Raw genomic sequence first — 17,979 nt, 5'->3', positions numbered from 1 at the left:
TAATAAAATTTTAGATAACAAGGGACACTTTCTCTGACATTTGCATTCACACAAACACATATATATTTTTAAAAACACAGGTGAGATCAAACCCTGTACTTTTATGATATTTGCATTCTTTGCTTGTCATCCTACCTGTGACAAGACAAAGAGATCTGCCTTATTGTTTTTAATTGTTGCACATGGTATTCCCTTAGATAGATATGTTGCCATCAATTTAACTCTATCTTCATTGATTGTCATTTCAGTTGTTTACAATGTTCTGCTATTACAAGCATCCACATTAGCATTTTGTGCATATATCTTTCTGCAAAGATATCCTTGTGGGGTTGTCAGTTGTGGGTTTGCATGTGAACTTTATGGAGCTGCTTCCACCTGTTCTCCCAAGAAGTTAAGCCAGTTTCTACCCTAACCAGCAATGAATGGGTGTATCCTTTATTATGCACCCTCAACAACATAAATTTGCTCAGTCTTTAAAAATTCTGCCAATCCAATGAGCAGACAATGGAAGCACCAGATTGCTGCGTCACTGGTTACTAGGGAGGGTTCCACAACTTCTCATAAGCACGGGGTGGTCTGTATGCCTCTTGTTTTCCAAAGCCCTCAGTTCTTGGAAAAGAATAAGACTCACATGTCGGCCCAGATTTCCAGGGATCTAGGCTCTAGGGAGACTCAGAATGTCTTCTAGTTTCCTGGCTCCTAAGATAACCTGGCTGCAGAGAGGCAGAGGGAGGGAAAGTATTTCTTTGTGTCTGGATCCCTGGCCTCTGCTTTATCCTTGATCTGGCTGGAGCAGGATGACAAATGGGGAGAACTGAGGTGGGTGTCTTTCAGCTCCCTAACTTCTGGACAAGAGGAAGTAACTTCAAACACTCTGCCTTCCAGTCACTTCCCCTCTCCACCACGGAAAAGCTCACACCCGTGACTGATGCTCTTTTCGGCATCATCTTGAGTTCTTGAGCTCTTTTCTTCAGTTTTCCCACTTACTGCATTTGTGTCGTCATCATGGTTAGGCATTTGCACTTTTGACCTTCATCTTAATCAGAAGCCCTTGGAGTTATTCATCCCTGCATCCTGAGGCCTACCACCTTGCCTTCTGGTAATCGCAGTTTCTCTGTAAATGTCAGCGGAAAGGGGTTTTTTATTTCTTTATCTAAATAGAAGGATCTTTGACTGTAAGTTTTGAGTCACTCATTTTTTTTGGAAAGCATACAGAAGTTGATGAAGTGAAAATAGGTACCCATATGAGCTTTACAAGCCACCCTAAGGAAAAAAGAATATTTGAAAAGATGGATATATATACATACATGTGCATATACTCATGGTAGCCATGTTTCCATGTATACATGCACATGTATACACATATATAGATAGATATATACTATATGTATATATACATTATTGTAATTTTTGGTCATTTTATTTTTCTATTATAGCAATAATAAAAGACCCTGATGCTAGGAAAAATAGACAGCAGGAGGAGAAGGGAGCAACAGAGGATGAGATGGTTGGAGAGCATTATCAACTCAACAGACAGTCTGAGCAAACACTGGGAGATAGGGAAGGACGGGGAAGCCTGGCGTGCTGCGGTTCATGGGGTGGCAAAGAGTCAGAGTGATTGAAGAGCAATAGCAATACCTATTCCTATAGATTTCAAATAGTATAGAAGGTATATGTGAGATAAAAAAAGCTTTTTTGCTCTCTCCTGACCTTACCACCCCATTTCCTAGAGGCACACATTCACCCATCTTCAAATGTTAATTTTTATAAATTAACATTATGGTTACAACCATAAACTTCAATGTTGTCACATGTTTATTTTTTGACTTATCGATATCTTATCAATTGGACAATAGTTCTTGGCATCTTACAATTGTAGGTGAAATTTAGCAATCACATCACCTACTACCTCCCTTTTCCTGTCTCAGTCTTCTCTTTTTAGAGTCACTTCTTGATGGTTGCCGCTTTCATCACAGCCAGACTTGAGAGGACAACCCTTTGAGAGCAGACAGGGCAAATTCCTGGCTGGTCAAATCATCAGGTAGAAATTTCCATGGGTTCCCGTTTCTTGAGCCTGAAAGAGGGGCAAGAGCGCTGGTTTCTGTTCTGAATTGTTTTGCTTTCCCTGGAAGCTAACTCAAAAATATCTTCTTTAATAGACTGCTGCCAACAAACCAAATTCCACCATGCATATTCTTGGCTTCATTAATTTTTTTCCCATTTATTAAAATAATATTTACTTGACCATGTACCCAGACCCTATAATGATTCTAGTCTGCTTCCTCTAGGTAGGCTTTTTAAAATTTAAAGCATTTTATGAGAGGGGATTCAGCACTTTAAAAACTTGCTAAAAAAGGTAAAAATAATGCATAAGAATTACATTAGAAAATGAGATGGATATTGAAGTGGAAAAAATGAAAACACTGGAGACATGAAGGTGTGAGGTTTTAGAACAGTTAACTTCGAGTTGCAAAACAGAGAGAATCTTAGGATACCAAAAGTGGAAGTTCAAGAGTGCTGTTTGTTGGGGATGTTAAGAACTATTTCTCTTTTGGAGACACAGTTGGGATGAAGGGATAGAACACATGAAAGGGGAAGGGAGTACATACGGTGCTCTGAGAAAGACTGCCCAGCTCCGCTATTATTAGTTGTGTGATTTGAGGCAAGTTATTCAGCCTCTCTTTGCCTCAGTTTCTGTGTGGGTTCTTGTGAACATTAAAGGGTATTATGAGTTTGGTACGGTGCTTGGCACATAATGAGCCATTGCTATTATATTATAAATGTTATTTTTACTGAGGCAATTAACACTAACAGTCTATTTTATGTACAATTTCAGAACAAGCAGGAGCAGACCTGATGAGTAGTTGAACTTGGCTGTGTAATAGTTTAGTGACAAGGGTATTTAATTATATGAGCTTTGTTCTAACATTTATTGCAAGAAGAATATGTTGTTGCAAGAAGAATATGCTGTTGCAAGAAGAAACAGATTAATACAGAGGTTGTGATATTATACTGAGTAAAGAGCAACCAACTGTGTATTTGATGAGGAAATATATTAATTCTGTGACAGGATGTGCATAACTGTTTCTCTGCATTAGATGTGCTAAGGTGCTGGACCTATGAGTGAATAAACCTGTAGCAAGTCCTCAGAATTCAGACAGAGGGTCTAGGTGGAGCTGATGAGTCTAGCTAAGTCATGGCTGTCATCCCAAGGTTTTCAAGCGGTGGACGGTTGTGACACATGCCACAAGTCCTAGTCACTGAAAATGGGTTATTTTGTCGCATCCTTTTAGAGACACACCTACCTGAGAGAGTAGCTCCTTAGAAGTGTCACCCATGGACCAGGTTGATGAATCCATACTAAAGATCTGAGAGGGTGGGGGTGAAGTTGCGGTGAGAGAAACAGACTAGAATCATGATGGGAAAGGAAGGGACTATGTGCCAGGAGGTGGCAGAAACTTCCTTTCAAACTTCACCTGAGAGGAAGGTGGCAGGTGACAGGTAAAGTGATGGGGCAGAAGGTAGGGCTTCTTTAGCCTCAAAATCAACCCAAAAGCTCTGAATTAAATACAAAATATGGGGACTTCCCTGGGGGGGAGTCCAGTGGTTGGGAATCCACCTGCCAACTCGGGGGATGTGGGTTTGATCCTTGGTCCAGAAAGATCCCACATGCCACAGGGCAACTGAGCTCATGCACCACAGTTGCTGAGCCCGTGATCCAGAGCCTGTGCTCAGCAACGAGAGATGCCGCAGCGAGAAGCCCGCACGCCGCAACTAGAGAGGAGCTCCTGCTCGCTGCAACCCGAGAAAGCCCGTGCACAGCAACGGAGACCCGGTGCAGCCACAAACAAAATTAAAATAAATAGATAGATACAGTAATGAAAAACCAAAAACCAAAATATAGCATTGGTGATCTAATTTTCACTTTTCACTCCAGCATTTTACTGTATTTCCTTTTTCTTGATCAATAAATTAATATTGACCTATTGTAGAGAATGATAGAAAGTTACATAATTCCATTACGTAGAGACAACCCCTGACAACATTTTGATCATTTCTTCTCAGTCTTTGTTCTCATATAGGTATTCTTCTTTGTTTGTGACCATGCTCTATTCATTATGCTGCATGCATCTTTTCTTTATTAAATTGTACTTTATTATTTTTAAAGTTGAGGTATAATTGACATACAACATTATATTAGTTTCAGGTATACAATGTGATGATTAGACATTTGTACATATTGTGAAATGATGAACACAATCAGTCTAGTTAACATCTATCACCACACATGGTTACAATTTTTTTAATATGATGAGAACTTTTAAGATCTATACTCTTAGCAGCTTTCAAATATGCAACACAATGTTACTATAGTCAGCATGCTGCACATTAAAGCCCCCTGACATTTATTTTACAACTAAAAGTTTGCACTTTTGACAACCTTCATTCATTTTTCTCTCCATCCTCATCTCTGGTAACTACCAATCTCTTCTCTATTGATGAGTTTAGTTTTGTTTTTTTGTTCTAATTTCACGTATAAGTAAGACCATATGATATTTGTCTGTCTCTGTCTCACTTATTTCACTTAGCACAATGTCCTCAAGTTTCATCCATGTTGTTGCAAATGGCAAGATTTCCTTCTTTTTATGGCTGAATAATATTCCATTATAAACATATAGCACATATTCTTTATTTATTCATCCAATGATAGACACTTTGGTGGCTTCCATGTCTTGGTTTTGTAAATAATGCTGCAGTGAACAGGTGGGTGCATTTATCTTTTTGAGTTACTGTTTTTGTTTGCCTTGGAAAAACACCCAGAAATGGAATTACCAGATCATAGAGTAGTTCTGTTTTTAGTTTTTTTGAGGAATCTCCATAGTGTTTTCCACAGTGGCTGCACCAATTTACATTCCCACCAACAGTGCACAAGTGACTTCTTTGCTCCAAATCCTTGCCAATGCTTGTTATTTCTTGTCTTTTTGATAATGGCCATTCCAGTAGATGTGAGGTGATCTCAATGTTGTTTTGCCTTGCACTTCTCCAATAATTAGTGACACTGAGCACCTTTTCATGTGTCTATTAGCCATCTGTATGTCTTTGGAAAACATCTATTCTCTTCCCATTTTAAAATGGGATTGTTTGTTTTTGCTATTGAGTTGTATGAGTTCTTTATATATTTTGAATCAGTTCAGTTCAGTCCAGTTGCTCAGTCATGTTCAACTCTCTGTGAATGCATTGACTGCAGCATGCCAGACTTTCCTGTCTATCACCATCTCCCAGAGCTTGCTCAAACTCATGTCCATTGAGTCAGTGACACCATCCAACCATCTCATCCTCTGTCGTCCCCTGCTCCTGCCTTCAATCTTTCCCAGCATCAGGGTCTTTTCCAATGAGTCAGTTCTTTACATCAGGTGATCAAAGTATTGGAGCTTCAGCTTCAGCATCAATCCTTCCAATGAATATTCAGGTCTTCCTTTAGGATGGACTGATTGGATCTCCCTGCAGTCCAAGGGACTCTCAAGAGTCTTCTCCAACACCACAGTTCAAAAGCATCAATTCTTTGGTGCTCAGCTTTCTTTATGGTCCAACTCTCACATCCATACATGACTACTGGGAAAACCATAGCTTTGACCAGATGGACCTTTGTTAGCAAAGTAATGTCTCTGCTTCTTAATATGCTGTCTAGGTTGGTCATAACTTCTCTGCCAACAGCAAGCGTCTTTTATTAACCCCGTATCAGATATATGACTTGCAAATATCTTCTCCCTTTTGATAGCTTGCCTTTTCATTTTGTTAATGGCCTCTTTGCTGTGCAGAAACTTGTTACTTTAAGGTAGTCCTACTTGTTTATTTTTGCTTTTGTTGCCTGGGCTTTCAGTATCAAATCCGAAAAATCATCACCAAGATTGATATCAAGGAGATTGTCATTTATGTTTTCTTCTCTGAGTTTTATGGTTTCAGGTATCGCATTCAAGTCTTTAATCCATTTTAAGTTGATTTTTGTGTATGATATGAGATGGTGGTCTAATTTCATTCTTTTGCACATGGATGTCTGGTTTTCCTAACACCATTTACTGAAGAGATGCTCCTTTCCCATGTCTTTTCCATATAACATTATGTCATCACATTTTCTTGTAACTTTTAAGACCCCTTTGTGAACATTATTTTTGATGCCTGCCTAATGTTCCATTGTATCAAAGAGACATGTATTACTCAACTATTTCCTTAGTGTTGTTTTTCTAGTTATAAATAATGTGATGATTCTTATACATAAGAAACTGCCCATATTTCTTTTTACTTTTTGGCCATGTGGCATGTGGGATCTTAGTTCCCAGACAGGGATTGAACCCATGCCCCCTGCGTTGAAAGCATGGAGTCTTAACCATTGGACCACCGGAGAACTCCCTGTTGTCCATATCTTGTTTTTATTTTATTTACGGCTGCTCTTGGGCTTTCTCCAGTTGCTGCAAGGGGGGCACTGTCTCGTTGGGGAGCACGGGCTTCTCAGCAGTGGCTTCTCTTGTTGCAGAGTGCAGACTTAGGGTGCTCCGGCCTCAGTAGTTGTGATACACGTGTCCATATATCCAATTGCTTCATTAAGATAGATGCTTAGATGTGTAATTACTGGGTCCAAGGGAACGCCAGAATGATTTTTGGAAAACTTATTTATGCTCTCAGCTGGTGTTTATAAAGCAAGCGAATTTTACAAGCTCTATTTGTGCACCTTCCGAGAACCTCAGCTCTCTCTTCTCCCTCCATAATCACACAGGTTCAACTCCTTCCTTGCCTTGTTTTCCCTGCTCAGGGAGTCATATTGGAGTCACTGTTTTACTTGGCTGTCAACTTATTGCCTGGAGGCTGTTGAAAGCTAGTGATTTCTCAGAATTTGGGATGGTACATTTTCTCACACTTCCTAAGGACTCCCAGATGCAGCCAGTGAAGAGGGAGGAGAATCCTAAGGCTGAAAAACAAAACAAAACATAACCCAACAAAACAAAACAACAAAACAAACAAACAGCACAAATCCCACTGAAGTTCATATACATAGAGTGAGTGAGTGAGTGAGTGAAGTCGCTCAGTCGTGTCCGACTCTTTGCGACCCCGTGGACTATAGCCTATCAGGCTCCTGCGTCCATGGGATTCTCCAGGCAAGGATACTGGAGTGGGTTGCTGTTTCCTTCTCCAGGGGATCTTCCCCACCCAGGGATCGAACCCTGGTCTCCTGCACTGGGGGCAGACGCTTTACCGCCTGAGTCACAAGGGAAGCCCAATATACACATACATAGAGTGGTCCATAATTTCCCAACCTTTCTTTCCCTGCTTCCAAGCTCACCTGAGAAGTTGCCAAAGGTCAAAAATGAATAAGAATGGTTGTCTTTCCTTCCTCTCTCTCCCCTCCTTCCCTTGCTTCCTTTCTCCCTCCTTTGATTCATCCCTAACACATTACCTGTTAGCTGCCAGGCACTCTGGGCTTCCCTGGTGGCTCGGTGGTAAAGAATCCACCTGTCAATGAAGGAGACATGGGTTCCATCCCTGGCTGGGGAAGATCCCCTGGAGAAGGAAACAGCAACCCATGCCAGTATTCTTGCCTGGGAAATAGCATGGACAGAGGAGCCTGGTGGGCTACAGTCCGTGCGGTCACAAAGAGCTGGACACAACCGAGCCCTAAACAACAGCAATAACAGCCAAGCAGTCTGTTAGACGCTGGAGTTAAGGACCGGTAACACCAGGTTTGGCAGTCAGAGTTCTTAGGTATAGCCCAGAAACGGATTCCAGTAAACTTATTAAGAGGGATGTGTCAGAAGGCTACTGCTCGCTTCTCAGAGTGATAGAGGAATTGGGCAGCAGGCAGGGCCCTGGGAGCCAGGCGCGAGAACAGCCCAGAGCCTACCCCAGGGGCAGGCTGCCGGTTAGGACTCACTGCAGCGCCACCCCGCTGGGACAGCCCCCACGAAGGCTGGAGCACGGAGAAGTTCTGAGTGAACCTAACTCTTCGCTTTCCTCCCACCAGATTTTTATTCCCGGGGAGGAGGCCTCTGATTGGTTGCGGCCAAGTCATGTGATCATGACTGCAGGGAGGGTACGACGTGTCCCTTGACTTCTGTTGGGGGAGTCAGAGGCCCGGCCTTTCACCGTCTCCCGCTTCTTGGAGGATTTTCTGCAAATAAGAAGGGAGTATTCGGATTCTGGGAACTACCTCCTCTTACCACCGCCCCATCACGCATACAGATAAATGTCAGAACTTTAGGGCTTTGCTGTCACATGGCTGACTGCTGAAGCAGAAAGGTCAGCAGATGACTGTACTACGAAAGGAATGATGGTGCCTCCTTCCTCATTCTAGGTGAAGGAAGACAAAACTGAACACGTAAGAAATGTTAACAGGATTAGAACTTGGAGACTTATTGAAACTGGGAGGTGATGAGAAAGCAAAGGAGGAGAAGGCAATGGCACCCCACTCCAGTACTCTTGCCTGGAAAATCCCATGGACGGAGGAGCCTGGTGGGCTGCAGTCCATGGGGTCGCTAAGAGTCGGACACGACTGAGCGACTTCACTGTCACTTTTCACTTTCATGCATTGGAGAAGGAAATGGCAACCCACTCCAGTGTTCTTGCCTGGAGAATCCCAGGGATGGGGGAGCCTGGTGGGCTGCCGTCTATGGGGTCTCACAGAGTCAGACACGACTGAAGTGACTTAGCAGCAGCAGCAGCAGAGAGCAAAGGAGATTCAGGTGATGCCCAGATTTCAGGTCTTAGCAAGAAAATGGGTGGTGGAAAGAGCCACCAAAGTGGCCACCCCAGGTTTTGAGGGAAATCAAGTGTTTGGCTTTATACACATTGAGTCCAGGAGAGCCCGAGTGGAGATGTCTGCACGTGGCTGTGTGCAGTTCATTCATCGATTCATAGATTAATAAACAGATATTTATTAATCACTGATTATGGTCCAGAAGCAGTTCCAGGCACTGGAGACATAGCAGAGAACAGGTGACCATGTTTGCTCTCATGACGCTCGCATTCTCCGGGAGCTTTGCTCAGGAACACAGGAGAACAGGAGGGCTGGATGCCTGGACTTGGGGTTCACCCAAAAAGGGGTGAAGTTTTGGGACAACCTGGAAGGGTGTAGAATGGAAGAGAAGAGGGCCTTGGATGGAACACAGGACACAGGACTTAAGGAGGAGGAAGAGACTGCAATGGAGCTTGAGAGTGAGCTGCCATCTCCCACCTGTGGCCTCTCCAGTTCTGAAAGCCGTGTCTGGGATCTGCCTGGAGTTGTTAAAGAGCCATGAAACAGTCCCAGAGCATCCAGATGACCGCTGGTGTGGGCAGGTCTTCTGATGCTGTGGTCTTCAGACGGGTTTCAGAATCAGTCTGCTCTCCCTCCCTCTTCCTTCCCCAGTTCTGTCTTGCAGAGGCAGGCTCTTCATCCACTTTGCAGCAGACACTCTGATGTACAGCAATACCTCATCCATCACAGTAAAAAAAAAAAAAAAACAATCCCCAAAACCTTGCTCCCTGCCTCTGGGGTAACAGCGTCATAATGCGGTGAGTACCTGCGGAGGTCCTGACAGTGGATAGCAAACTCGGTGGGCTGCCTAACATCCTACCTTGGATTCCTCTTGGCTGCATTCATATCAATTTATCTCTGTCCATACCCCACAGTACATCGTGTCCCAGTTCTGGAGCTACTGGTATTTATTGCTGTGCCAAGGAGGCCCATTGCATAAGTCCTCCTGAAAGAGGACATTGTCCTGATCATTTTGACGTCCCTGCCCTGGGGAGCCACAGCCTGAGAAATGGGCCCCCACCTTCCCCTCTGCCACCAGTCAGACTCCAGCATCTTAGAACTAGAAAAGAGTTTGGGGGAGTGTATTAGTTAGGGTTCTCTAGAGAAACAACCAACAAAAACCACACATTCATACATATACATATTATATATAATATAGACACACACATATATACTTATATACTTTAAAAAAAAGAATTGGCTCTTATAATTATGGAGCCTCAGAAAGAGTCTAATAGAAATTTGCAGGGTAATCTGGCAGGCTGGAGACCCAGGAAGAGATGAGTCTGAGTCCAAAGGCCATTTGCTGGCAGAATTCCCTCTTGCTTGGGGGAAGTGCATCTGCTTTACTCAAAGTCCACTGCACCACCTGGGAAACCCTATTTTATACATAATAGTATGTATATGTCAATCCCAATCTCTTCCCAATCCATTCTGTACTCCCCTCCCCGCCTTGGAATCCATTCGTTTGTTTTCTATCAAAGTCCACAGATATAAATGTTAGTCTCACCCAAAACACCCTCACATAAACATCCAGAATAATGTTTGATCACATACCTGGGCACCATGGCCTAGCCACATTGACACATGAAGATACCCATCACAGAAGTCATTGACTTCAGCCCCTTCACTTGGCACACAGGGAGATGGGAGATGGCGGTCCAGGGAGGCTCGGTGATCCGCCTGTAGTTGTGTAGCAGTTCAGTGCTGGAAGGGGTGGGGTGGTTTGCCAATGGAGATGCAGGTGTCCTGGCTGTGGTCCTGCCCTCTTGCACTACTTCACTCACTGGGGTGTTTACCCACTGGGGCAGGGCAGAGACCAGCGCACAAGGAGGTTGCTTATTGCTTTGGCATCAAATAAAGGGGAGTCCCATCACATCATCATTTAGTTGCCTTGGATTGGCTTGTTTATAGAGCTGCAGTGTATGTGTTAGAGGAGAGCACATTGGAAGCCTGGTGTGTATCTTTGGGGATCTTCCAGCTTAGTACCTCAGTTAGAATTCCGGGAAAGTGAATGGCTGAGACCTGAGGATGTTTTCCTGGAATGAATGCCTTTAATCAAGCCATAAATCCCCTCTGCAGGATATATCTCACTGTCTTCCTTGTTTTCCAGGGGAATTTGACAGTACAATTTTGAGCACTTGCCATGTACCTCAGTAAATACTTGTTGGGTGATGAATAATGCAAAATGCATCTTGACTTTCAGCCCAGGTTGGGAAGATAGGGTGTGATTCTTCACCGTGGCTCTGACTCACCTTCTGAATGGTCAGTCTAAGTCCTGCCTCTTCCTTCATGTAACCTATCAGGCACCTGCTCACTTACCAGCACCTGGGGTTCCCCTCCTGCCCTGGGGACACACCACATCAGAAGGAGTCCTGATCTCTAAGTCACAGACGGCGGATGGGCTTGGAAGGACAGGGCTTGTCTATCGCTTTGTGGAAGAACTGAATTTAGAAGTGACAACCACTGTTACATACTGGTAATGGTCATGATCATGGTAATAACAGTGGCCTTTTATTGAGAGACCACTATGACCAGTCCTGTGCTAAGTAAGCACTGTGTTAAGTTTCTGTGTGTTTGCTCACAGGTTCACATCTCTCTGCCCTCGTGGGCAATTGTGAAACCTAGTTCTCAGAATTAGAAGTTTTTCCATAGAAATACAGTGGAATACCCAGGAAATGACCCAGAATAGTGAGAATAGTGTTAATATGACATATGAGACACATGAAACTTGGGATTGGTCCAGGGGAACTGCAAATATGGTATCATAAGGAGGAATCTCTGAGAAGCATTTTTGAGCTATACAGGGCTAAGAGCCCCTCATTTACTGGTTGTGTTGGTGAAAGAGCTCATCCTTAGATAGTCTGATAAGGAGTCTGGGGCACTTGAGAAAGAGACAGGGGTCTGGGGCTCTCCAGGAGAAGAAAAGGACAAATGTTTTTTCTGCATTGCTTTGTCTTAGTATAACAATGTAACTTGCTCAAGGACATGTTTCTCCTTAACAAGAACCTTCTGAATACTGTTACCTTAAGATATATGTTGTGGGAGTGGGTCTGGTAAAAGTATATAAGGCCTTGCTAAGACTAGCAAGTGGGGCACCCTCCGTCCCCCTTCTGATGTCTATGTTAGAAGCTTTCTCTGTCCCTTTTATACTTTAATAAAACTCTGCTACATGAAAGCTCTTGAGTGATCAAACCTGGTCCCTGGTCCTGAAGCTAAATCTTCTTTGGAGATCATGAATCTGACATCATTCACTGTAAGCTATCACTGGAGCCTTTGTAGAGGAGAACTTTATGGAAAATAATAGGGGAGCTCAACATTACTGTGGATGACCTGGTCTAAAGTACTGCCTCTCATAATGCCCGGTTGGTACTCAGAGATGTAACTCCCTGCTCCAAGTCAAAAAAGGAACAATGATGGGAAATTGGAATAAATGCCAATAGACAATATTATTGAATCAATTAGGGCTGTGAGTGACAATTGATTTTTTAATTTTTAAAAAATATTTATTTATTTGGCTGTGCTGGATCTTAGTTGCAGCACATGAGATCTTTGATCTTTGTCACTGCATTTGGTATCTTTAGTTGCGGCATGTGAACTCCTAGTTGCACCATGCAAACTCTTAGTTGCAGCATGTGGGATCTAGGTCCCTGACCAGGGATGAAACCTTTCCCCCTGCATTGGGAGTTCAGAGTCTGAGCCATGGACCACCAGGGAAGTCCTGTGGCAATTAATTAATAGTGGCTTAAATACTCAAGCTTTTATTATCTCACTTAAGAACTTTGGAGGAGAGCATTCTGGGGTTGGTTCATCAGCTCTAGGGTCTTACCAAAGATCTAGGGTCAACTCTTCATTTCAGCTTTTCTGTCTTTAGCTTTTGAGTGTTGCCTTCATGTTTACCACTTCATGGGCACAAAATAGCTACCACAGCTCCAAGCATTTCATCTCAATTCAAGGAAGAAAAATGGAAGAAAGCGTCTGTGTGTGTGTGCATATGCAGGTTGGGGACACTTATGTGTATTAGATCATGCCTGCCTCCTTTATAGGAAACCAAAAAAAAAAAATTCAGAAGCCTCTCAGATGACTTCTTTTAATCTCTCATAAGCCATTACAAAGTCAAATAGACATTCTTAGGCACAAGGGAGACTGGGAAAGTCAGTATCTAATAGAGGAATAGGGTTATCTTTTACTGAATGTTTACTGAATGTTATATACCAGGCACCTTGCTAGGCACTTTACATGGGTTTTCTTACCTACTTCTTATTGCAGTTCTAGGGGGTACATGCTACTGTTTCCTGATTACATGACTGAGAAGACTGGGGTGAAAAAGTGAAGAAACCTGGCTAGAGTCAGCTAGTGATGAAAAGTGGCTTGGAGGCCAGGTCTGCCTCCCACCGCTACCTGAGTTGTTCATCAGCAGAGCACGTGGTTTCTCAGAAACGGACCCTTCCGTGGGTGAAGACTGCATGAAAAGTCGTTCCCAGGCTTTCCTATGTCTTACCTCTACTCTGTCAAACAAACAATCAAACAAAACCGGGAGCCTGTCATGACAGATTAAAAAACTCCAGTTTTCCCAAGGACTTTCGTATCTTTATAGATATTAAAAAATAAGTTTTAAAAGCAAGGAAAATGCTATGCCTTGTAGTAAGTTCTATTTCGTAGCTTTAAAACACAAGTGAAAGTAACAACTGCTCTGGCGGTTGAAGATGGTGGTGATGGTGAATGTGACATGTGCTATTGTTTGCGTGTACTTTCTTGCTCAGCTTAAAATCCGTGGTCGCTGTGTCAATCAGCCCTTGCCCTCTCTCCCTTTGATAGATGGCAGAAGCCCACCTCACCTCCTCTTCTTGACTTGTACACCAAGTAAGCTGAATAAAGCCGGAGAAAAGCACTCAGCAATGTTGAATAACCTCACTTCAAGTTGGGGACCATCATTTTTAAGAGGGCTCTCAGACACACACAGCCTTTCCACTTTATTTCTCTGGTCGATTTTTGTCCCATTCTCCCAAAGGGTCTTTTCACCACCTGTCTCCTCCAATCTCTCCCATCTCCTCCCTCATCCTTGCTTTCATGGAGAAAACAGAAACAATTAGAGGAGAACTTCCTCTTTCTTTCACTGCCAAGTCGACAAAGCTCCCAACAATTGTTCCCCTATGCTTCAACCCTCTGAGGTCCTTGCTGCCTGGCAAGACCCAGCCTTGCCATCACACACCCTGAGTCCAGCTCCCACCACCGTCTCTAGCACTTAGCCTTCCTAATTATTTCCTCTTCCTTCTGCACCATCACATTTCCTCCTTCATTCTGGATGATTCCCTTCATAGCACATATTCATTGTAATATGTACCTGTGTGCATGCTCTGTTGCTCAGTTGTGTCCAACTCTTTGCGACCCCATGGACTGTGGCCCACCAGGCTCCTCTGTCCATGGAATTTTCCAGGCAAGAATACTGGAGTGGGTTGCCATTTTCTTCTCCAGGGAATCTTCCCAACCCAGGAACTGAACCTGCATCTCTTGTGTCTCTTGCATTGCAGAAGGATTCTTTACCTGCTTCGCCATCAGAGAAACCCAGCATCTGTGAGACTGGTCCAATTTCTAAGATTAATCTCAACGTTTTTGCCACTTGCTCTGTACTTCCTTACAGGGGAAGAATGAAACAGATGAGCCATGGATCGACACTTCCTGGGTGGCTGTTTTAAACTGAAAATAGTCAGAGCCCACGCTGCAGGGTCACCCAGACAGGACACTGGCAGTGGGCACCATACCATCTGGAGACCACTTTTGCTGTTGTCCCTGTCTAGAGAAGATGCTACACACACTCAAGTTGGGTTTTGAGGATCATTTCAGAGCAAACTTTGGTCTGTAGGTGTGACTATTGAAATCATTCCTCAAAACATTCACTGAGTGTTTTCTATCTGCCAGACCCTTTGGTGGTGCTGGTGGTAAAGAACCCGCCTGCTGATACAAGAGATGTGGGTTTGATCCCTGGATCAAGAAGTTCCCCTGGAGAAAGAAACAGTAACCCACTCCACTATTCTTGCCTGGAGAATCCCATGGACAGAGGAGCCTGGTGGATTATAGTCCATGGGGTTGCAAAGAGTCGGACACGACTGAAGCGGCTTAGCATGCATGTAGTTGCAAAGTACTTTGCTTGTAGTATTACCTAACAATGTTATGATGTGGGTAGTAATATGTAACAGCAAAAGCAGACTGTAATATGATTTATGAACTTTGGGTGATAATCATATATCAAAAATTAGTTAATTATTATGAATGTACTATGTTGGGAAACATTCATAATGGGGGAGTTTGTGGAGAGGAGGGAGGGAACTGTCTATGTTTTCTGATCAATTTTTCTGTGAGTCCAAAGCTACTCTGAAAAATTATTGTCGTTTAGTTGCTAAGTCATGTCTGACTCTTTGTGACCTCATGGACTGTAGCCTACCAGGCTCCTCTGTCCATGGGATTTCCCAGCCAAGAGTGGATTGCCATTCTTATTGTCATTTGCTGCTATAGAAGCTGAGGCCTAGAGAACAGGTTGAGCTCAAGGTCACAAAGTTCATAAGTATTGCAGCCAAAACACAAACCCAGTCTATGGTATGGAATATTCAGTAGCCGTGTGACTCTACTTCAGGATACCAAGTCTTGGGCTCAGGGAGGTGAATTGTCCACTGATAGTTTTGGCTGAAGGGACCAGTGGGCCCTTTGGACCTTCAGCACTTAAAGTTCCTGGAGCCTGGGACTCTGCTAGATGCTGTGGGGACCCTCAAAGGGTGGGAAGACACAGTTACTTCCAGAAACTCACAGTGTAGTTAAAGAGAACAACTCACATGCAAGAACCTCTTAGGACTCACATGGACTTGCTGAGAGATTTGTTCTATAGGTCCCTGTGTGTGAGAGTCTGTGTTAGTGTGTGTTTATGAGTGTGTGTTATGCGTACATGTGTGTAACAGGAGCAGGCGTGTGAGAAGAGAAGGCAGTGCTAAGGGATTGGGCGTAGGAGAAGTGATGAGGCTGCAGAACCTGCTTCAGGGGGCTGGGAACCCAGGGTCCTGCCTGGATGGTGAGACAAGAGGATTCCTTGTGGAGGTGACACTCGAAGTCTAGTGACAGTGCCCTAGACTATCTGGGGAGCTTTTAAAAATATCAGTGCCTGATAATTCTCTAGTGGTCCAGCAGTTGGGACTCCTCATTTTCACTGCTGAGAGCTTGGGTTCGATCCCTAGTTGGGGAACTAAAATCCCACAAACGGACTGCAAGTTTCTTAGTACAACCAAAAAAAAAAAAAAAAAAAACCCTGAAATGCCCAAAATACCAGTGTCTGGGCCACACCCACGTGCTAAGTCGCTTCAGTTGTGTCCGACTCTTTGCAAACCATATGAACTATAGCCTGCCAGGCTCCTCTGCCAATGGGATTGTCCAGTCAAGAATACTGGAGTGGGTTGCCATTTCCTTCTCCAAGGGATCTTCCCGACCCAGGGATCAAATCCATGTCTCTTGTGTCTCCTGCATTGGCAGGGAGATTCTTTACCACTAGTGCCACTGGGATATCCTACCTAAAGAGACTCATTTAATTAGAGAAATTCATTTTTAGAAGCCCTCTTCACAATTCTGCAAATATTTCGACTGAAAACTGTACGAGTACATACTTTCCCAGCAACTTCCAGACTCCTCTCTTTTGAATCCAAGCTGCAGATCTTTCAACGGACTCCCTGGATCTGGACCTTCTTGTTCTCTCTTTCCTGTGACTGAGAGGTCGGATGACCATGTAGACGCCGGCTAGGCAAGGCCAGCACCTGCTGCTGTAAATCTGATGCAGTTGCATCATCGCTCTGCCCCACGTATCTTCAGTATCTTGTATCTACATCTGGACGGACAGTCTGTTGTTTTCTGCTTTGTAGCAGTTTGTGCAGTCACAAGGGGACGTGTGCTGTGTGCTGTTCCGCTGCTGGGGTTTTTGTCCTGTAAATATATGCTGGGGTGAGTTTATTTATAGGAAATGATGATGGTTCCTTTTGATTGTTATTGACCAGAGCAGGTTTTCATGTGTCTCATCTTTCTTTAATTCATTGTTGTGGAAAGATTTTCAAAGAAAGGCCAAGTGAATTCTAACCATTTCAGGGAAATTCCCCCTATGTGGGAACTTCAGTGAGGCCTGAGGAAATGATCAGAAATCACCCCAGAGTAATCAGAAGGTTGGGAAGTCTGGGAGAGAAGAGCTTTGTAGATGTATTTGACTGTGCATTAAGGCAGTGGTTCTCAATCTTGACTGAGACATTAGAATCTTCCCGGGAACTTAAAAATCAAAAGAAACACAACAAAACCCCCAAGCCCCAGACTGCATCTTGGAACAATTGAATAAGAATGTCTGGGACACAGTACCCAGCATCAGTATGTTTTAAAGCTCCTCAGATGATTCCACTGGTAGCCAAGGTTAGGAACCACTGTATGAAGGGATAAGAGTGTGACCCTCTGGACTGTAGCCCACCAGGCTCCTCTGTCCCTGGGATTCTCTAAGCAAGAATACTGGAGTGGGTTGCCATGCCCTCCTCCAGGGGATCTTCCAGATCCAGGGATGGAACCCAGGTCTCCTGCATTGCAGGCGGATCCTTTTTACCATCTGAACCACCAGGGAAGCCCTAATAAAGAAGAGGGGGCCCCAATATGTTGCAAGAAAGAAGAGGAAGAAGGTAAGATGAGGAAACAGTCATCTACAGCAGCTTTGGAATGTAATAGTTAAGTTTAACCAGTTCCAAGAACTCAGTTTAACTTTAAGAAACTGATGGCCAATCTCCAAACATCCTTGTAATCCTTAGTTCATGAGCCATTTGCATCACGAGGCCCAGGGTCTGTGAGGGCTGACAATGAGAAGAGCATCTTGCTGCTTCTGTGCCCCATGGCCCAGGGAAGAACGGACTCCAAGATCACTCTGGTTCTCCACACAGCCAGCGATCCAAACAGATAACTGCCAGAGAGGGTTAGGAAAGTGTGGGTGTGGGGACGGTGGGATTGCTCTTTAGGGGTGGTGTTGAGAGAGCCTCTGGCTTCTGCCTGTGTGGTTTTGGAAGGGGAGAACCATAGAAAAGACACAAGTCCATCATCTATTGAACAGGTGTGGTCTGTCTGCTCAGTATAAGCAATTAGCTGGGGACACTTCAAAAAAATTCTTTTATTTGGAGATAATTACAAACTTAGAA

The 17,979-nt window shown here is 43.9% G+C and overlaps 1 long non-coding RNA gene across 2 annotated transcripts in view; it reads left to right on the top strand.

The window, feature by feature from the left end:
• LOC110128309 (uncharacterized) overlaps positions 1–13,404 on the top strand; it is a 66,604-nt gene extending 53,200 nt beyond the window's left edge. For both annotated transcript variants that reach the window (XR_002311118.2, XR_011491406.1), the window contains exon 3: positions 13,055–13,404. This is a non-coding gene — a long non-coding RNA (uncharacterized lncRNA). The remainder of the gene's footprint in view (positions 1–13,054) is intronic.
• The last annotated feature ends 4,575 nt before the right edge of the window (positions 13,405–17,979 follow it).

This window comes from Odocoileus virginianus, chromosome 15 (assembly GCF_023699985.2).
Source record: "Odocoileus virginianus isolate 20LAN1187 ecotype Illinois chromosome 15, Ovbor_1.2, whole genome shotgun sequence".
In the NCBI taxonomy this organism is placed as follows: Eukaryota; Metazoa; Chordata; class Mammalia; order Artiodactyla; family Cervidae; genus Odocoileus; species Odocoileus virginianus.
The sequence above is the reverse complement of the archived record's forward strand: the minus strand, read 5'-3'. Positions and strand labels throughout refer to the sequence as shown.